This window comes from Pongo pygmaeus, chromosome X, assembly GCF_028885625.2.
Source record: "Pongo pygmaeus isolate AG05252 chromosome X, NHGRI_mPonPyg2-v2.0_pri, whole genome shotgun sequence".
Lineage (NCBI taxonomy): Eukaryota > Metazoa > Chordata > Mammalia > Primates > Hominidae > Pongo > Pongo pygmaeus.
In genome coordinates, this window is record NC_072396.2 from 106,285,717 (window position 1) to 106,307,649 (window position 21,933).

General features: G+C 39.9%; 1 protein-coding gene across 3 annotated transcripts in view; it reads left to right on the forward strand.

Annotated features, from left to right (window-relative positions):
* Positions 1-208: 208 nt before the first annotated feature.
* LOC129024333 (nuclear RNA export factor 2) overlaps positions 209-21,933 on the forward strand; it is a 72,670-nt gene continuing 50,945 nt past the window's right edge. Inside the window, exons 1-3 of one of the 3 annotated variants that reach the window (XM_054471304.1) lie at positions 247-316; positions 419-516; positions 8,902-9,009. The gene's annotated coding sequence lies outside the window, so the exon portion shown is untranslated. Of the gene's footprint in view, positions 317-418; positions 517-8,901; positions 9,010-21,933 lie in introns of all 3 variants that reach the window. The other 2 variants (XM_054471306.1, XM_054471303.1) reach the window with 2 other exon arrangements.

The window sequence follows — 21,933 nt, forward strand, 5'->3', positions numbered from 1 at the left end:
CAGGAATCTGGCTCCTCTTCCTGCCCCTCCCGCTCTCCCACCCTTGGTTTCTCGAAACCCCTTCTCCTTCCCTGCTCCCTGTCCTGCCAGCTCCAGGAGGGGGAGGGACAGGAATCTGGCTCCGCCTCCCAGTATGGAGATGATTGGCCAAAGGAGGTCACCTGACCAAGCTGAGCCAATTGAAGTCCTCTCCCCGCTGCTTTGAGACGGAACCCTTAAGACGCTGGGCCCCACCCGCAAGATTGCGTCTTGTTTGTGGCAAGATTCTGAGGGGAAGTGTAGCTCCCAGGTTGGTTCCAAGTCTTCTTCCAATTAGGTAAATTACAACAATATCTTTTCCATGAATTTCCTTTCTTTTCTTTTTTGCCTTTTTTTTTTTTTTTTTTTTTTGAGACGGAGTTTGGCTCTTGTTGCCCAGGCTGGAGCGTAATGTCGCGATCTCGGCTCACCACAACCTCCACCTCCCGGGTTCAAGTGATTCTCCTGCCTCAGCCTCCCAAGTACCTGGGATTACAGGTATGCGCCATCATGCCAGGCTAATTTTTGTATTTTTAGTAGAGAGGGGGTTTCTCCATATTGGTTAGGCTGGTCTCCAACTCCCGACCTCAGGTGATCCACCCGCCTCGGCCTTCCAAAGTGCTGGGATTACAGGCGTGAGCCACTGCGCCCGGCCCTTCTATAAATTTTATATAAACTAGGCCTTTTTTGGCCTACATTACCTAGGGTCAAGGTTTAGGGATTCATAGGAAAGGCAAATCCAGCTGGATTGCTCGGTGGTCCACTCTCCACTCCACTCTCTATGTATCCCTTATCTTCACGTGTGACTAGCTTCAATTGTATGGCTAATCACTTCATGCTCTCTCTTTGCAATTCCTCAGGCAGGTTTTCTCTTCTTCGTCAAAAAGTTATATTTCTCTTTTGCATCTTAGTTTTGTTTATAGTTAATTTTGATATGGTGGGCTTTAAATTGTAAATATTGGATTGTATAGATATTTTTCTTTCTATTGTATTTCATTCCTTTTATGCTTAAAAATGCTTTCCTCATCTGAAGAGTAAATACATATTCACCTATGTGTTGGAGATGACTGGGCTTTCATCTCTTATAGTCTTTTTAATGAATGATGTGGTATGAGCATGTATGCATCCTTCTAACTATGTTTCAATTGGTTATCGTTAAGCAGTGTGGTTTATAGGTTGCCAGCCCTTTAGCCACTGATTTTGTCTTTTAAAATTCTTTACTCTGAAATAACTTTGGACTTACAGAAAAGTTACAAAAATGATTATACAGAGAGCCCTTGCCTGGATTTCCCTAATGTTAACATCTTATATAACCATAGAAAAATTACCAAAACTAACTACTACATTACATTGATGTACTAATTAACATTACTACATCGATGTTAATTACCAACAGTTAACATTGATGTGGTACTATTAACTAATCTACAGATTTTATGTGAATTTCACCAGTTATCTCACTGATGTCCTTCTTCTATTCTAGGATCTTATCCAGGACACTTCATTGCATTTGGTCTTCATTTCTCCTTAGTCTCCTCCAGGCTGACATTTCCTCAATCTTTATTGGTCTTCCACAGCCCTGACACTTTTGGAGATACCAGTCAGGTGTTTTGTGGAATGTCTCTCAATTTGTGTTTGTCTCATGTTTTCTTATGATTAGATTGAAGTTGTGCATTTGTAGCAAGCACACCTGTTTTATTCTCCTCCCTTTCCCAGTGGTGAGGGAGGGATTCCCACCCTAGTGTTATGGGGGCGGCTGAACACATGGTACCCTATACTGGACAGACGGAATCCACAGCAATTTATTAGTAACATTTACTCACAACCAGAGAGAGGAGGGCACCTCACGCCAGGTAGAGCCACACAGTGTCACACTCTGGAAGAGAGTGAACAAGCAGGGGCTTTCAGGGGGAAGTCTTTGTAGTAACCAGAGGATGAAGTGACCGTTGTTTCAGGGGAGGACGATTGGCTTGTTTGAATAATTCTGCAGGCTGGTGGGGACCTGAAACATGCTACCCAGAGATAAGCAGGCACTGTGTCTGTTCAACATGATAATAAGGAGGGTACTTTGGCCAGGGGGTCTTTCTCCCTGGGAACCCAATAGGGAAGATAACTTGTGGTGAGGCCAGTCAGTGTCCTCCTGTTCTACCCCAGATGTCAAGGCATCCATATAATTGGGCCTCTAATTTTAGGTCTTATGCGACATTACCGCAAACGTGATTTCGTTCCCTTCTACGTGGATCATGTCAGGGGTACATGACATCCATAAGTTGTATTACTGGTGGTCCTCACCTTGATCACTTGGTTAAAGTGGTGGGAGTTATGCTGCCCCAGTGTAATGCTACTATTTTCTTCTTTGTTAGTAATAAACATAGTGTGAAAAGTTCTTTAAGAAGAAACACAATAGGTCCTCTTATATTCCTGTTTCTTCGCAGACTTTGACCCACTACTGTTAAAATCTGTCTAGGGATCTTGCCTACAGCAAATATTACCTAATGGTGATTTTCTGTTTTCCTAATTTCTGCTACATTTATTAATTGGAATTCCTCTGTAAGGAAGAGCTATCTTTACTCCCTCATTTGTTTATTTCTTCAATTTATTTATCTCAGTATGGGCTCTTGAATAATTATGTTATACATGCCAGGCTTAATACCTAGGTGATGGGTTGATGGGTGCAGCAAACCACCAGGGCGCAGGTTTACCTATGTAATGAACCTGCACATCCTGCACATGTATCCCAGAACTTGCAATAAAATAAAATAAAAATTTAATCTAATTATATCATTATTTTGTTCTTTGAACTGTTCTAGCCTTGGCCATTGGGAAGTCATTTTGGTTGGTTCTGTGGTCTTTTGATATGACCCTATCGTTTTTTGGTACCTTTTTCTGGCACAATAAGATGTTCAGATTCATCATGTGTGTGCCCCCCTACCCTCACACACACACACCCCTTATAGCCCTGGATTAAAACAACTTCTACAAGGGGCCCCGGTTCCCTTTCTTGGGGAATGACATTTACCAACCAGTATCTCGGTGTGTGTTCATTATTAATGGCGTTTCATTGCTGCTAAGGCTCTCTCTATGGAGAGGGTTAGGAAATAACGTATGTATACACCCATGCCTATAGACACATCTACATTTATTTTGGTATCTATCTGTATGCATAGCTATTAAAAGCCAGGAGCTTGTATTGATACTTTCAATTCCAATCATTCTAGACTTATTTGTAGATTCGTTCTCCGACCTGGCTTTCATTATCAAATAGTTTACATACCTGTTTATTTCTGGTCAGTAGATACATAAAGTAGCGTCTGAATTGCTAACAAATAAATGCCCCTGTTGCAAACATATTAATAAGTTATATTTTTGTACAGTTGTTTTTGTCTTTGGCCTTAGAGGATATAGTCAAAATACTGCTCTCCAAAGTTATGTATCTTAGATCTTTTCTTCCTCTCTCCTTCAGCGTGGTTAAGACACTCATTTGTAATATTGTTAGTTGAACCTGTTTCTGTTTGATTTGAGGTACCCTCACCCCAATATCCTGGTTGATTTCAATTTTTTATTTATATTTTGGGTATGTGCAACATTACTATGATCCAAAGAGTCAGGGTTATACAAAAACCTATACTCGGGGAAGTGTCACTCCTTCGTCATCCCTTCTACCCTGTTCCCATTCCCCATTTCTTTCCACTTCTTTCCCTGGCCCTCCCTGTAGGGTAATCAGTCCCTTTGGTTTCTGGTTTAACCTTTCCTGTATTTACTTTGCCCAAATGAGCAGATACATACATGTTTTCTCATATTCCCTTCTTACACGAAGGATAGCATACTATACATGTTCCTTTGCACTTTGCCTTTCCTACTTAACAGCATTCTTGGAAATCACTCCATATTGTTTCACAGAGATCTTCATCGTTCCTTTTTACGGCTGCATTGTACTCCATTGTGTGGCTGTGCCACACATAGTTTGTTCAACCACTCGCCTATGTTTGGGCATTTTGTTTTTAATACAGAAACCAGGTCTCGCTCTATAACCCAGGCTGACTGAAGTGCAGTGGCACAATCATAGCTCATGGTAACCTCAAACTCCTGGGCTCAAGCAATTCACAACTGCCTCAGCCTCCCAAGTGGCTAGGACTACAGGTGTGTGCCACCATGCCTGGCTAATTAAAGACAATTTTTTTTTTTTTCGATACGGGGCCTCTCTATGTTGCCCAGACTGGTTGGATCTCCTGGCCTCCAGTGATCCTCCCGCCTTGGTCTCCAAAGTGCTGAGATTACAGGCATGAGCCATGGTGCCTGGCCTGTATGGGCTTTTAAATTCCTTCCAAGATTTTGCAGTTACAGACATTACTCCCGCGAATAACCCTGGACATGATTTTTTTTTTTTTTTTTGTATTGGTAGAAATGTACCTTCAAGGTATATTCCCACTAGTAGGATTATTGGGCCAAAAGTTAAGTGCACATGTAGTTTTCTTAGGTGTTTCCAAGTTTCTCTCCAGAAGGATTGTACTGGTTTTCATTTCCATTAGCAACATATGAGAATGACAATTTCCCCACAGCCTCACTAACAGAACATGTTGCCTTACTTTGGAAACTTTTTTCTACGGGTTAGGTGAGAAATGGTGTCTCGCTGTTTCTGTAATATACCTTTGTCTAACTATGAGCAAGTTTTGACACTTATCATATATTTGAGGACTGTTTTTATACTCTTTGTTGGAATTATCTGTTCGTATCTTTCCCCCATATTTCTATTGCTGTTGTGGTCCTTCATCCCTCAATATTTAAGAGTTCTCTATATATTTGGAATATTATCCAGTTGTCTGCGATATATGCTGCAAGTACTTTATACCAATTTGTCAGTTGCCTTTTGATTTATTTATGATGCATTTGCATCACTTTCGTTTATCCTTATGTGGTCAAATCGATTGATTATTTCTTTCTTTCATTGCCTCCGGAATTTGAATCCTAGTTAGAAAGCCTTTCCCTACAGTGGGATTCTGCCATGTTTTCTTTTCTTTTCTTTTTCTTTCTTTTCTTTGGTTGACATGGAGTCTCGCTCTGTTGTCCAGCCTGGAGTGCAGTGGCGCGATCTCGGCTCACTGCAACCTCTGCCTCCCAGGTTCAAGCAATTCTCCTGTCTCAGCCTCTCGAGTAGCTGGGATTACAGCCGCCCGTCACCTTGCCCGGCTAATTTTCGTATTTTTAGTAGAGACGGGGTTTCACCATTTTGGCCAGGCTGGTCTCAAACTCCGGACCTCAGGCGATCCACCTGCCTCAGCCTCCCAAAGTGCTGGGATTATAGGCGTGAGCCACCCCCCTCCCCCGGCCACTGCCATGTTTTCTTCAAGAACTTACATGGTTTCATTTGTTATGTTTAGATCACTAACCCATTTGCAGTTTATTCTTGTGCATGCTGTGTTATATGGATCTACCTTTATTTTCCCAGACGTCTCAGTTGTTCCAGGACCATTTATTAAATGTCCATCTTTGCCCTAGAGAGTTTATGTGCCATCTTTATCATGTACTAACTTTCATATGATTTGGTTGTATTTCTGAGTTTTCTATTCTAGTCCACTGGGCTATTAGTCTATTCTTGCACCAGTGCCACTATGTCGTAATTACAGAGGCTTTATAGTGTGCTTTTCTGGCTGATATCATAAGTCCCCTCTCATAGATTTTCTTTTTCACGCGTTTCCTGGCTATGCTTGCATGTTTTCAAAAATATATTAACTTTATTATCAATTTGCCTAAATGCATAAAAATGTGTGCTGGCGTTTTTGAGACTGAATTAAATTTATACACCAACTTAGGAGAACCGACATCTTTTTAATGCTGGATTATTCCATCTAGGACAGTGACTTAGTCTGTTTGGGCTGCTATTACAAAATACCATAGACTAGGTAGTTTATAAACAACAGAAATTTATTTCTTGCAGCTCTGGAGACTGACAAGTCCAAGATAAAGATGCTGGCTGATTTGGTGTCTGGTGAGGGCCCTCTTCCTCATCGATGGTACTTTCTAATTGTATCCTCAACATGGTGGAAGGGACAAGGCAGCTCTCGGAAGCCTCTTTTATGAGAGAACTAATCCCATTCATAAGGGCTCCACCCTTATGACCTAGTCGCCTCTCAAAAGGCCCCACCTCCTGATGGCATCACCTTGCGGGTAAAATTTCAAGATAGTAATTTTGGGGGTACACAAACATTCAGACCATCTCGGATAGCGTATGTGTTTCCATCTGTTGAAGTCTCCTGTGGTGTCATTCAGGCGTATTTAACAATTTTTCTTGTATAAATGTTGTTATCAAGTTTATTCCTAAACTTTAATCCTTGTTGCTAGTGTATGTGGGGCTTTGTCTGTGAGTGTGTCCTCCAGCTGCTTATTTTTTTGTGTGTGTATTAAAAGACTGCTGATTTTTTGTATGTTAATTTTATATTTTGCTACCTTAATGACTTCTTTTACTGGTTCAGTTGATTTATCATTGTTTCTATAGGGTTTTTCAGGTATACTATAACATCATCTGCACATAGAGATGGCTTTACTTCTCTTTGTAAAAAGTAAGTTTTATTGTGTATATCTAAGGTATACAACACGGTGTTATGGGACACGTATGGATAGTAAAATAGTTACTATAGTGGAACAAATTAACATACCCATTATGTCACATAGTGACCCATTTTTGGTTTTGGTAGCAGGAGGCGCTAAAATCTATTCATTTAGCAGAAATCCCACATCGTATCTAAAATCTATTCATTTAGCAGAAATCCCACATCATATTTAATAGTACAATTGTACAAACTGTATTCCAGCATGTTGTGCACTAGATCTCTAGTCTCTTTCATCCTACATGACTGCTACTTTGCATCCTCTGACCTACATCTCCCCCTTTCCTCCTCCCATCCCCTCCTCACCACCCCGACCCTGATAACCACTGCTTTATTCTGTATCTCTGTATATTTGAGTTTTGTTTTACTTTTATTTTTTAAGATTCCACATATAAGTGAGATCATGCAATAGTTCTCTTTCTGTATCTGGATTATTTCACTATTTTTCACTATTATAGCATAATGTCCTCCAGATTCATCCATGTTTTGGCAAATGGCAAGATCTCCTTTTTAAAGTGTATACATACAACACATTTTCTGTATCCATCTGTCCCTTGATGGACACCTAGGTTGTTTCCATATCTTGGCTATTGTGATTAATGCTGCAGTGAACATGGGAGTTCAGATACTTTTCAAAGATCAGCTGCTTTTAAAAGGTGGTGATTTTATTTCCTTTAAGTAGATACCCAGAAAAGGAGTTGCTGGGTCATATGATAGTTCTGTTTTTCACTACCATATTTTTTTCTAAAATAGAAAAATGTATAACTACCATTTTATTTCTAAAACAGAAAAAAAAAATCTATTTCTTTAGGTACCTCCATACTGTTTTCCATAATGGTTGTCCCTATCTACATTCCCATCAACAGTGTACAAGGGTTCCCTTTTCTCCACACACTTGGCAATGTTTGCCATCTCTTGGCTTTTTGATAATAGCTATCCTAATGGTTGTATGGTGTTGCCTCATAGTAGCTTTTATCTGCATTTTCCTGATGATTAAATGATGTTGAGCACTTTTTCATATACCTGTTAGTCAGTGTGTATGTCTTCTTTGGAGAAATGTCTATTCAGGTCCTTTGCCCATTGTTTAAATTTGATTGTTTTTCTGCTATGGAGTTGTATGATTTCCTTACAAAATTTGGATGTTAACCCCTTATTCGTATATATGTTTCGCAAGTATTTGCTCCCAATGTGTAAGTTGCCATTTCATTTTGTTGATTGTTTCCTTTGCTGTGCTTTTTAGTTCTTCTTATTCATTCCTAGGAAAATGATCGATTTCTCTGGTCAGTTGACTAATACTTGTAATGCAAGATTGAATAGGTGTGAGGTAGTAGGCATGCTTTCCTTGTTCCTGATCCCAAGCGAAAACTTTGAGTGCCCCCCGCCAAACCCCATTAAATAAGTTACTAGCATTAGGACTTAGGTATAGATGTTTTATCATGTTAAGAAAGCATCCCGTGGTGCCTATTTTCTTAAGGCTTTTCTATTTTTTAACATAAAGAGGTGTTGAATTTTTCCAAAGGCTTTTTCAACATCTGTGGTGATAACCATATGATATTTGTCTTTAAGTGTATTAATATGGTGGATGATATCAAGGTACTTTCTAATATTGAACCAATCTGTATTGATGGGATAAATCCCACTTTGCCAAAGTATATTATGATTTTTTAAAATATGTTGTTGGATGTTGTTTGCTAATATTTTATCTAGCATTTTTGCATCTACACTTATCTATCCATGTCACACTTGCTTCATAAAGGAAGTTATGAAGATTTCCTTTATAATGCTGTTGAATAATTTATAGAGCATTGGCACTCTGGTACTATCTGATCTTTGAAGGTTTAGTGGAATTGACCTGTAATAGCATCTGAGCCAGGTGCTTCTTGGGAGTTATTCCTTAATAACTTTTTCCATTTTTTTCTGTGAAAATTGGCCAATTTAAGCCTTCCAGCATTAGAGTAAAAATCTTGATAATCTGTATTTTCCTAGGAAATTATTTATTTCATGTGTATTTTTAATTTCTTTATACACAGGTTTGAAAAGTAACCTAATTTTTTCTGTTTAAATGATTATCATTTGTCATTTATTATTTTGTATATTTGTGCTCTCTCCCTTTCTTCCTTCATTAATCTACCTAGTGAGTTTGTCCATTAAAAAAAAAACCCAGGATTTTGATTTAATAAATATACACACATTGTTTTTCTACTATGTATCTTATTAACATCTGCTTATGTATTTATTTATTTATTCATTCATTCATTCATTCATTCATTCATTTTAGTGACCGAGTCTCCCTGGATCACTCAGTCTGGAGTGCAGCGTTGTGATCATAGCTCACTGCAGCCTTGAGCTCCTGGGCTCAAGCAATCTTCCCACCTCCGCCTCCTCAGTAAGTAGGACTACAGGCATGTTCCATCACGCTCTGCTAAAGAATCATTATTATTATTATTATTACTGTAGAGGCAGGGTCTCCTTATGTTGCCCAGGCTGGTCTCAAACTCCTGGCCTCAAGTGATCCTCCCGCCTCAGCCTCTCAAAGTGGTTGGATTACAGGTGTGAGCCACCAAGCCCGGCAATTTCTGCTTTTATGTTATTTCTTTATTTGTGTTTCTTTTGGTTTCCCGGGTTGTTCTTTTATTAGATTTTTGAGGCAATGCTTTAATTTGTTTAATTTTATTCGTTCATTTTCATTGATGAGAGTATTTAGTGCTCTGAATCTGCTTCCAATCACTGCTTTAAATATCTTCTACAGATTCTCATATGTAAGCTCTCATTATCACTCCTCTTAAATATTTCTGTAACTTCAGTTTGTATCTCCTCTTTATCTCGACATTTGCTTAATAGAAGGCTTAACATTTTTTCCAGGTAGAAGAGCCTTTGTGCTTTCAGTTTGTGTTAGTAAGTTCTACTTTTGTTGCATCGTGATTGCAGAGGGTTGGTTGTAATATTTCCACTTTATGGAAATTAGCGAGGCCTTCACTGTGAGGTAATCATGATCACGTTTTGTTAACGTGCCATCAGCTTTTGACAAGGTGGTATATTCTTTATTTCCAAGGTGTAGATTTATGTGTGTGTATGTATGCCTATGTGTGTATACACACACTCAATGTATCTTATTAATTGTGTTGTTTACATTTTCGGTATAGGTCTCTTTATTGTACCACTGGATTTGCCTTGTACTGAGACTTGCCATATATTAAATCTCCTATTATTATTGTGCTTCGATGTCTCCATACCTTTTGGCATTACAAAGGTGGTTGCTATGTTATTTGGTGCATAAGTATTCCTAAGTATTATATCTTCACTGTGAATTTTCAATTTTTAATGTTAGCATGTAAACTTTGTCATTAAAAAAATTACTTTTAGCACCTGCTTGCTTATTGAACATTTTACTCTCTGGTCCACCAGTTTGTTTTTAACCCCCAGTCTCCTTTTAACACTCATCTACCGCCTTATGAAAAAAAAAAGTTTATTCTCTTTTTTTCTATCTCTCTCACTTCTCTTATTTTACTTGCACTATTTTTTTTCCACAATATAAAATAAATGCACGTTAGTCGTTTTCCTTGCTTCACCTTCATTTTAGTATTAGATACCAAATGCTTGCCATCAGATGTTGTAGGGAAGATTTTCCTGTCATTACCTGTGGAATCACAATCCCAGTTTACCCTTTAGAATATAAGTTAGCAAATGTTTTCTGTAAAGAGCCATATAGTAAATATTCCAACCAGTGGGCCATAGTTTGCAGACCCTTGCTCTAGTGGAGTCCTCAGGAAGGGCTGATGGGTACATAATTTCCTAAGTTCCTGTCTGTTTTTCTATAAGCTGTGATATTAGTGAAGGATCGGCTGGGCTGGATATCAAATCATTACTTCAGACATTTTTCTAAGCCCATTTCTGAGTTTAGAGTTTTAAATGATATTCTAATTCAAGGCAGGTTTTATATCCTCAAATGCTTGTTTGAATGGAATTAATTCTGTTTGCAGGGTTGACGTACAGTTTCCTTCTGTTTCATGGTTGTTTAATATGTGTGAAATTTTGTCTTCTGCTCTTTTTCTCTGTCTGGAATGTTTTTGTAAGGAATTATCCTTCCTTTTGTTCATTTTTATGATATTGGATTGTTTTACCAGATTCCTATTTTAATGGTGCTATTTTCTGTCAGTGTAGAAAAATTCAGGCCTGAAATTTACTGATTTCGTTTGCTTGTTTTGGTAGCAGACAAAGAAGTTATGAGCGCTCTGATTCTGTGGTTCTCTTATGTCTTGCAAGATTCTTCATTTTCTCCTTTTGTTTCTTTTCCCCATCATTACCAAAGTGGCAAAGCATGCTTCTCCCTTTCTGTTTGCCCTTACTCTTACCCAGAAGCTGTGGATTTCAAAGGCTACTTTTATTTTATTTTATTTTATTTTGAGATAGAGTCTCGCTCCGTCTCCCAGGCCAGAGTGCAGGGGTGTGATCTCGGCTTACTGCAACTTCTGCCTCCTGGGCTCCAGCGATCCTCCCACCTCAGCCTCCCGAGTAGCTGGGACCACAGGCGCACACCACCACACTTGGCCACTGTTTTAAGTTTTCGTAGAGACGAGGTCTCACTATATTGCCTAGGCTGGTCTGAAACTCCTGGGGCTCAGTGGTCCTCCTGCCTCGGGCCTCCCAAAGTGATGGGATTACAGGCGTGAGCCACTGCACCCAACCCAAAGACTACATTCTAAGATCATCTCTACCTCTTTAAATTACACATATTTTAGAGGTCCTTCCCTATAGTCCCTGCTCTTATTATCTGGGACACCTTCTTGGTATTTTTTAGACTTAGTCTGGGCTCAGTCATTTTAACTGTAGCTTCAGACCAACTTTAAGCCCCTTGCCTCTTCCTTTCTCTGTGTCTCTTGCAGCTTTTCTTGGTCTGTCTTTGCTTGCCACAAAGCCTGGTGATGAGAGCATGACAGATCCTGTGCTGGGATTTCATGCCTTTTCTCCTTTTACTCACTACTAAAGATTTGGCATTATCTGTTTCTAAGTAACGATGAGGATGTGGCTTCTGTATAGATTTACATCTTCCTTTCTGATTGGTTTATATCCTTTTGACACGAAACATTGGGAGGCAGGTGCCTGGGTGGTTGACATTGCCTTATGCTGACTTACAGCTGATTTCAAATGGCATTTTATCTTATCTAAATATATATGTGTGTGTATACACACACAGACACACACACACACACACACACACAAACACAGACATTTATACACACATACAAGTCTATTTCTATTCCATGTCTATAGTAGAGGTCTCTTGAAGTGGTTGTTTGATTCACCATATATTTGTTCAATACATATTTCATTTATTGCTATCTTTGGTGGCAGGCAAGAGACTGTGAAAATCTTCTCAGGACTTGTTAATGTTCCTCACCCTAAAGCAGGTTCATGTCGATGGGCAAAAAGGTGCCAGCCACACTGCTAGAGCTTGCTGCATGGAGTCTGCTGAGTGATGAGCCTGCAGCTATCCATGCTCTTGAGGAGCTCCCATGAGACCTCTTTGTTTCATTGTTCATCACTGCCTTCTTGGGTGGGCAGAAGATGAAACTAAAGGCCATGGTGAGGATTTGGCCCTCCTGTTGTCTCCATGTTGGACCGTTGAGCGTAAGGGAGTCACACTACGAAATCTTGGGAGCCACGATTGATGGTCTGCAGATCTTCCCTGCCCAGAGCTCTTCTCCTTGGTAACCCTATGTACACTAGAGACATAGTGAGTCATCAGGAGGGTATGCTGCAGCCTGAGGCAGGGGGTGGCCTAACAGTCTCCCAAAGGTAGTTGATGGTGAATGCTGAGGATCTCTGTGAGGTTGTTGGTCCAACACTTGGGGTCACCTTAAGGACTCTAATGTCTTACAGAGGTGATTATGGAATAGAGGTGATTGAGAATACTATTGATGGATTCACCTACTGGGTATGATTACATAGAAGAACAACATGGACACCAGACTGGGGAGGATCGGAGGAGAAGGAAGGATGGGAAAAACAATAAAAGATGTTGAGTTTGTACGGAAAAATATTTGTTGGTAGATTGTTTACAGAGTGAAGAGCAAAGATAAAGGGTTTGTCCCTCCTTCCCCTCATTGGTGTTGCTGGATTATATTAAAATCAGCCACCTTTCATATTCTGTCTCTTCCTCTTCCTGCAGACGGCCAAAACGGAGGGTCCTGGATTTAAAGCAGGACCCAGACAGCAGAACCACATGCTCTGAGATCAGGAGCACATTCCCATTTTGTTTTCAGTCTTGTGTTTACTCTCAGCACTCTATCCTGAAAATAGAAGAAGCCAAGCGAAGTGTTAGGTGCCTGGAAATTGTACATTTAGAGTCTCAGTCTCGGCCCATCCAGGGAACGCATGGGATTGTTAGCGGACATTTCCCTTGATGGCACCTTGAGAACAAGGCAACTCTTTTCTTTTCTTTCGAGTAAAGTTGAGCAGAGCCTTGGGTCCTTGCATCTCTGCTGTAGAGATTTGCAAATTCTCTACAGACAGACAGACAGACACACACACACACACACACACACACACACACAAACACAGACATTTATACACACATACAAGTCTATTTCTATTCCATGTCTATAGTAGAGGTCTCTTGAAGTGGTTGTTTGATTCACCATATATTTGTTCAATACATATTTCATTTATTGCTATCTTTGGTGGCAGGCAAGAGACTGTGAAAATCTTCTCAGGACTTGTTAATGTTCCTGTCAAGTGTCTGCCCACAAAAGTGTCCTGTAGTTTCTGGATCTGGGATGCACTGATCACCTGGAAGTAGGTCAGGCTTATTTGAGTGAAGTCAGCACCCTTTTGGCACAGATGATCCAGCAGGACAGACTTAGTCTATCTAAAATCCTTTTAAAATCCTGTAAAGGGAGAAACTTCTCAACTTTTCTCACTCATCATGAGCAGATGAACAACCTCCAGGAATTCAGCTTGTCTTGCTTCTGCCCCACAGATCAGCTGGACAAAATTTCCGGGTGAGAGGTTAGGGAGGGACCTGGGTTCCCTGAATGCCCCATTACGAACAAAGGAGTGCGACTATCCTTAGATACTCTTAAACACTTTGTAACCTATTTCTCCTTCCACATCAGCACGGGCACTGCTGGGTGTTTTAAACGAGCCAAGCTAGAGAGTGTGGTCCCTCATGCTGAGGAGAAAGACAGGATTAGAAAAGTCAGCTGTGCCCAGTCAGTCAGTCAGTCAGTCAGTCAACCAACCATGTGCAGACACTAAGATAAGTCTGTCGACATATTGGCGAAAAAGACAACAGTCCTTCTCTTATTGGAGTGTGTAGCCTTCTAGAGAGGAAGGGGAGGCATTCAGTTGGAGAAATAACTGACGCTGTAGCACTGATGCACATCCCCATGGGCTGGTCACAATAGGTAATACCGCCAGATCGTTTTGTTCCTGTAGTTTTCCCGAGGCTTAGGACCTGAATGGAGAACTTGTCATTTGGAAATTCGTCAAAGGGAATTCTCAGTCGGCTGCTTTCCCAGACGCATCCCCATCAAATAACTGAACTAGATACACTGCTAATTATACTGTAGGCACTAAGTTAAACTCTTTTTCCCTTAATCTGTCCCACAACCCTCTATAATAATTGCTATTGTGCACATTTGAAAGATTAAAAAACTGTATCTCAGTGTGGAAAAGTAACTTTCTTAGGGTCACAAATCTATTAAGTCTGACTGTAAAGTCCACAGTGTTAACTGCTGTTGCAATGGACATACAGATTACTTTATTCTAGAGTCATAAGTATCTATAATTCGGGACTGCTTGCTCTAATCCAACCCTCATTCTTCAGAAATGCCTTCCTTTTTTCTCTCTACAGAGCCCTGCCATCTCATTTGTATACACTGTATGTGTCTTTCTGTGGACTTTCTACCAGAGAGACATCACTGTCCTATCCCAGAGCTCTGAGGTTACCCGCCTAAGACTGTTGAGTCTGAGTAACAATCAGCTATCCTGGGAAGTTTCTGAGCCATTCCAGGCTCTGCTGGAGACGGTCTCAGGGAACCTGCAGCATCTGGAGATAGACAACTGCCTGATAACTGATTCTACTTTCTCTGTTGTCATCCCAGCCCTGAGCCTCTGTTCCCACCTCTGTGTCCCTAGCTTTGTCTTCAACCCCATTACAATGCCTATGCTCATGAGTCTTCTGCAGCACTTAACAGCGTTGATGGAGCTGAAGCATGTGATTTATCCTGTCCCTGTCCATTGCTATGAAGAATGGCATTCACATGGCAGTTTGGACATACAAGCTTGCTAAAGTGCAGGCCTCATTGAAGGTGATGCTGCAGGCAAGTACCACAGAACGACATGAACTAGACCACCCATTCTGAGTGATTTTCACAGGACAAGGAGTTGTTTCATCACTGATGTGTGGCCACTAAAACACTGAGTGTTCTTGCCTGAAGCCCAATTAGTAAAGACACATAATGTACCATTCTGCTATTCCAGGAAACTGGTGTTAGGAAGATTGGATATGTAACTGACCTCTATAAAAGAAAAACTCTAAGAAGGAAACAGCAGACTTTACGAAGTCCTGTGGGTCTCTTGCCCATTGTCCTCTACGTCCTCCTTCTTGTTACTGACCACAGTGTTGGGTACGTGACATGGGCTGACCCAGTCGTGGCACACCATTTCCCTGTCCACACTGATCGGTTCACTTATGGGTACTTGACGCAAGTCAGGACAGTTGAAACCTTTCCTGAATGTTTTTCTGGAGTAGGTGCTGGTTACTGAAGCCAATAATATTACTCACTGAGGTCCTTTAATCTTCTTGTATTCATGATTGCCTTAGGTTGCTTATGACAAACCATTGGCAATTAAAATGAAAAACAACAACAAGAAGAAACAAACTATCCCCACTACCTACTGGTGTCTTTATCAGTATATTGCTATCTCCTTTCCTAGGTGTCAGAAGCCTGGGGTTCAGTTTGCCCTTATTTCACACAGATTCACCAAAGATCTGTTATTAGCTAGATACTGTTCCTGGTGCTAAGGATGAATAGGCAAACAAGACCCTACACCAAGTCACTCACAGTACAGATCTTCCTATGATTTGTCTGCTTCCCCGCTCTTTTCTTAGGGGATTTGGGAAAGTTATTTTGCCCATCTATAGCCCAGATTTTTTTTTTTTTTTTTTTTGCTTTGCCCCTTGCATACTCTGCTGAATCCACATTGGCCTCTTTATGCTGTTGGATAGCTCATCAAGTCTCAGGCCGTAGCTTAGATGTTACGTCCTCCGAGACGTTTTTCTCTTACTTCCCCCTCCTTACTTACCCCACTTCTCTCCCATTACTTCCCTTACTTCACCATGCTGTTTTTAAATGTACCATGTACATTTCCTTCGTGGTACACATCATTCCATATGTATTTGCTCCCTCTGCTCCTCCCCTAGAGTTGCACTATTCAGTATAGTAAACACTAGCCACATGTGGCTACTGAGCACTAGAAATTTGGTTACTCCAAAATGTGATGTACGATAACTGTAAAACGCACACGGTATATTCAAGACTTAGTGAGAAACAAAAAATGTAGAATAACTAACTAATAACTTATTTGCATTGTTTACGTGTTGAAATGATAAGTTACTGCAGATCAAAGACATAGTAAAAAAAAGACAGAGTACTAATGTGTTTATATTGTTCAACAAGTTGAAATGATAGCACTGCGGCAAAGACAATCACTCTCAGCATTCCTATTGAATACCTCCTTGGAAGACCCAACCGGTACAATAAAGCAAAGGAAAGCACTAAAAGGCACACAGATTGGAAATGAAGTCATGAAAAAGTGTCCCTATTTACTGACATGATGGCTATGTATAAAACTTCTAGGAATTTGTGAAAAACCTCCTAGAACTAATGAGTGAGTGTACCTAGGTTGTCATATACCAGGTCAATATTAAAAGTAGGTCAACTCTATTTTTATATACAGTCCTCCCTTTGCACAGTTCTGATATGCACTAAGGTCATTTACCGTGATTTAGTTAAATAACACTAGTCCCTTCACAGTATGGGTCAAACTTCAGTTACCATGGTAAACTAACTGTCAGTAACTACATAAAGACCAAACATTGCTGCTGGCTCTTCAGTCCACAAATCGCTACTGAAATAACAGATGAGAATCATGATCAGTGGCCAGTCATGTCACTTCTTTCAAATTCTGTTTGTGTCGCTCCACAAATCACTATTTAAATAATAGGTGAGCATCAGGATCAGTGACCAGTCATGTCACTTTTCTTTTAAAATCTAATCATGTTTGGTCACTGAGTATCTATTATTTATTTCATGCATCAACAGCCAAGAATGAAGCTGAGTTTCCTCCTTGCCTCCCAGTGAACTACTCATATGACATTTTACCAAAGAACTGGATAGTTTAAAAAGGTAATTGGCCAACAAAGACAGAAACATGCAAACAAATGACAAGAGATAATGCTGGAAGTGGAAATTGCAAAAACGGTTTTGATGGAAAGGATTAAGATATCCCAGTGAAAGTGACACTTGCAAAAAACTTTACACTACAGGATTCCTTGAAGATATTCATGACATAGAAAGAACAAAGAATAAAGTTATGGAAGCTGATGAACACTCAAAACTGAGAAACAAAATTTGCCAAGTCACAGGAAAAAATGTCTACTCCATATCACAATTAATAAGATGAGAAGAAGGCAAGAACTGTTCATACTACTCTTTTTTTTTCCATGAGAAATTCTGGATTTAGTTTTATTTGGAATGTCACCAACTTCTCTGGCATAATATATGGTATAATTACTTTTAGAATGTGATTATTAATATCTGGAGACATTTTTATGTTTTGAGCACTTTTCTGAAACAATAGCTTCTGTTTTAGTGAATAGTAGTGGACAAGGCCAGAATCGATGTTTTTCTGTAACATTAAGCTAGTATTGGTAGAAGCAGTTAGATAAATTCAAGTCCCTTGACTCCAGTCACAAGACTTTCTCTAAATTATTGTGACTTTGTAAAATATTCTTAATTTGAATTTTCTTATCAATCCAATAGTTATTTACATTGATCTTAAGTCAAATTTGTATGTGGCGGCCAGGCATGGTGGCTCACGCCTGTAATCCCAGCACTTTGGAAAGCTGAGGCAGGCGGATCACTTGAGATCAGGAGTTCGAGACCAGCCTGGCTAACATGGTGAAACCTTGTCTCTACTAAAAAAGAAAAAAAAAAAACAAAAAACAAAAAACAAATTAGTCAGTTGTGGTGGTGGGCGCCTGTAGTCTCAGCTACTCAGGAGGCTGAGGCAGGACAATTGCTTGAAACCCGGTAGGTGGAGGTTGCAGTGAGCCGAGATCGTGCCATTGCACCACAACCTGGGCAACAGAGTGAGACTGTGTCTCAAAAAAAAAAATTGTATGTGGCTAGTTATTGTTAATTTCACTTTCATTGACATTTCTACTTTCACTTCACAGTACTTTAAAAATAGGCAGGCCAACATTCAGACTCAGGAAATACAGAGAACACCACAAAGATACTCTTCGAGAAGAGCAACTCCAGGACACATAATTGTCAGAGTCACTAAAGTTGAAATGAAGGAAAAAATGTTAAGGGCAGCCAGAGAGAAAGGTCGGGTTACCCACAAAGGGAAGCCCATCAGACTAACAGCTGATCTCTGGGCAGAAACTCTACAAGCCAGAAGAGAGTGGGGGCCAATATTCAACATTCTTAAAGAAAAGAATTTTCAACCCAGAATTTCATATCCAGCCAAACTAAGCTTCATAAGTGAAGGAGAAATAAAACACTTTACAGACAAGCAAATGCTGGGAGATTTTGTCACCACCAGACCTGCCCTAAAAGAGCTCCTGAAGGAAGCGCTAAACATGGAAAGGAACAACCGGTACCAGCCACTGCAAAAACATGCCAAACTGTAAAGACCATCGAGGCTAGGAAGAAACTGCATCAACTAACGAGCAAAATAACCAGCTAATATCATAATGACAGGATGAAATTCACACATAACGATATTAACCTTAAATGTAAATGGGCTAAATGCTCCAGTTAAAAGACACAGACTGGCAAATTGGACAGAGTCAAGACCCATCACTGGGCTGTATTCAGGAAACCCATCTCATGTGCAGAGGCACACATAGGCTCAAAATAAAGGGATGGAGGAAGATCTACCAAGCAAATGGAAAACAAAAAAAGGCAGGAGTTGCAATCCTAGTCTCTGATAAAACAGACTTTAAACCAACAAAGATCAAAAGAGACGAAGGCCTTTATGTAATGGTAAAGGGATTAATTCAACAAGAAGAGCTAACTATCCTAAATATATATGCACCGAACACAGGAGCACCCAGATTCATAAAGCAAGTCCTTAGAGACCTACAAAGAGACTTAGACTCCCACACATTAATAATGGGAGACCTTAACACCCCACTGTCAACATTAGACAGATCAATGAGACAGAAAGTTCACAAGGATATCCAGGAATTGAACTCAGCTCTGCACCAAGTGGACCTAATAGACATCTACAGAACTCTCCACCCCAAATCAACAGAATATACATTCTTTTCAGCACCACACCACACCTATTCCAAAATTGACCACATACTTGGAAGTAAAGCACTCCTCAGCAAATGTAAAAGAACAGAAATTATAACAAACTATCTCTCAGACCACAGTGCAATCAAACTAGAACTCAGGATTAAGAAACTCACTCAAAACCGCTCAACTACGTGGAAACTGAACAACCTGCTCCCGCATGACTATTGGGTACATAACGAAATGAAGGCAGAAATAAAGATGTTCTTTGAAACCAACGAGAACAAAGACACAACATACCAGGATCTCTGGGACACATTCAAAGCAGTGTGTAGAGGGAAATTTATAGCACTAAATGCCCACAAGAGAAAGCAGGAAAGATCTAAAATTGACACCCTAACATCACAATTAAAAGAACTAGAGAAGCAAGAGAAATTCCATTCAAAAGCTAGCAGAAGGCAAGAAATAACTAAGATCAGAGCAGAACTGAAGGAAATAGAGACACAAAAAACCCTTCAAAAAATCAATGAATCCAGGAGCTGGTTTTTTGAAAAGATCAACAAAATTGATAGACCGCTAGCAAGACTAATAAGGAAGAAAAGAGAGAAGAATCAAATAGATGCAATAAAAAATGATAAAGGGGATATCACTACTGATCCCACAGAAATACAAACTACCATCAGAGAATACTGTAAACACCTCTATGCAAATAAACTAGAAAATCTAGAAGAAATGGATAAATTCCTCGACACATACACACTCCCAAGAATAAACCAGGAAGAAGTTGAATCTCTGAATAGACCAATAACAGGCTCTGAAATTGAGGCAATAATTAATAGCTTACCAACCAAAAAAAGTCCAGGACCAGACGGATTCACAGCCGAATTCTATCAGAGGTACAAGAAGGAGCTGGTACCATTCCTTCTGAAACTATTCCAATCAATAGAAAAAGAGGGAATCCTCCCTAACTCATTTTATGAGGCCAGCATCATCCTGATACCAAAGCCTGGCAGAGACACAACAAAAAAAGAGAATTTTAGACCAATATCCCTGATGAACATTGATGCAAAAATCCTCAATAAAATACTGGCAAACCAAATCCAGCAACACATCAAAAAGCTTATCCACCGTGATCAAGGGGGCTTCATCCCTGGGATGCAAGGCTGGATCAACATACCCGAATCAATAAATGTAATCCAGCATATAAACAGAACCAACGACAAAAACCATATGATTATCTCAATAGATGCAGAAAAGGCCTTTGACAAAATTCAACAACCCTTCAAGCTAAAAACTCTGAATAAATTAGGTATTCATGGGACGTATCTCGAAATAATAAGAGCTATCTATGACAAACCCACAGCCAATATCATACTGAATGGGCAAAAACTAGAAGCATTCCCTTTGAAATCTGTCACAAGACAGGGATACCCTCTCTCACCACTCCTATCCGACACAGTGTTGGAAGTTCTGGCCAGGGCAATTAGGCAAGAGAAGGAAATCAAGGGTATTCAATTAGGAAAAGAGGAAGTCAAACTGTCCCTGTTTGCAGACGACATGGTTGTATATCTAGAAAACCCCATCGTCTCAGCCCCAAATCTCCTTATGCTGATAAGCAACTGCAGCAAAGTGTCAGGATACAAAATCAATGTGCAAAAATCACAAGCATTCCTATACCCCAATAACAGACAAACAGAGAGCCAAATCGTGAGTGAACTCCCACTCACAGTTGCTTCAAAGAGAATAAAATACCTAGGAATCCAATTTACAAGGAACGTAAAGGACCTCTTCAAGAACTACAAACCACTGCTCAGTGAAATAAAAGAGGATACAAACAAATGGAAGAACATTCCATGCTCATGGGTAGGAAGAATCAATATCGTGAAAATGGCCATACTGCCCAAGGTAATTTATAGATTCAATGCCATCCCCATCAAGCTACCAATGACTTTCTTCACAGAATTGGAAAAAACTTCTGTAAAGTTCATATGGAACCAAAAAAGAGCCTGCATTGCCAAGTCAATCCTAAGCCAAAAGAACAAAGCTGGAGGCATCACGCTACCTGACTTCAAACTATACTACAAGGCTACAGTAACCAAAACAGCATGGTACTGGTACCAAAACAGAGATATAGACGAACGGAACACAACAGAGCCCTCAGATATAATGCCACATATCTACAACTGTCTGATCTTTGACAAACCTGAGAAAAACAAGAAATGGGGAAAGGATTCCGTATTTTGGAAATGGTGCTGGGAAAACTGGCTAGCCATACGTAGAAAGCTGAAACTGGATCCCTTCCTTACACCTTATACAAAAATTAATTCAAGATGGATTAGAGACTTACATGTCAAACCTAAAACCATAAAAACCCTAGAAGAAAACCTAGGCAATACCATTCAGGACATAGGCATGGGCAAGGACTTCATGTCTAAAACACCAAAAGCAATGGCAACAAAAGCCAAAATTGACAAATGGGATCTAATTAAACTAAAGAGCTTCTGCACAGCAAAAGAAACTACCATCAGAGTGAACAGGCAACCTACAGAATGGGAGAAAATTTTTGCAATCTACTCATCTGACAAAGGGCTAATATCCAGAATCTACAATGAACTCAAACAAATTTACAAGAAAAAAAAAACCCGATCAAAAAGTGGGCAAAGGATATGAACAGACATTTCTCAAAAGAAGACATTTATGCAGCCAAAAGACACATGAAAAAATGCTCATCATCACTGGCCATCAGAGAAATGCAAATCAAAACCACAGTGAGATAC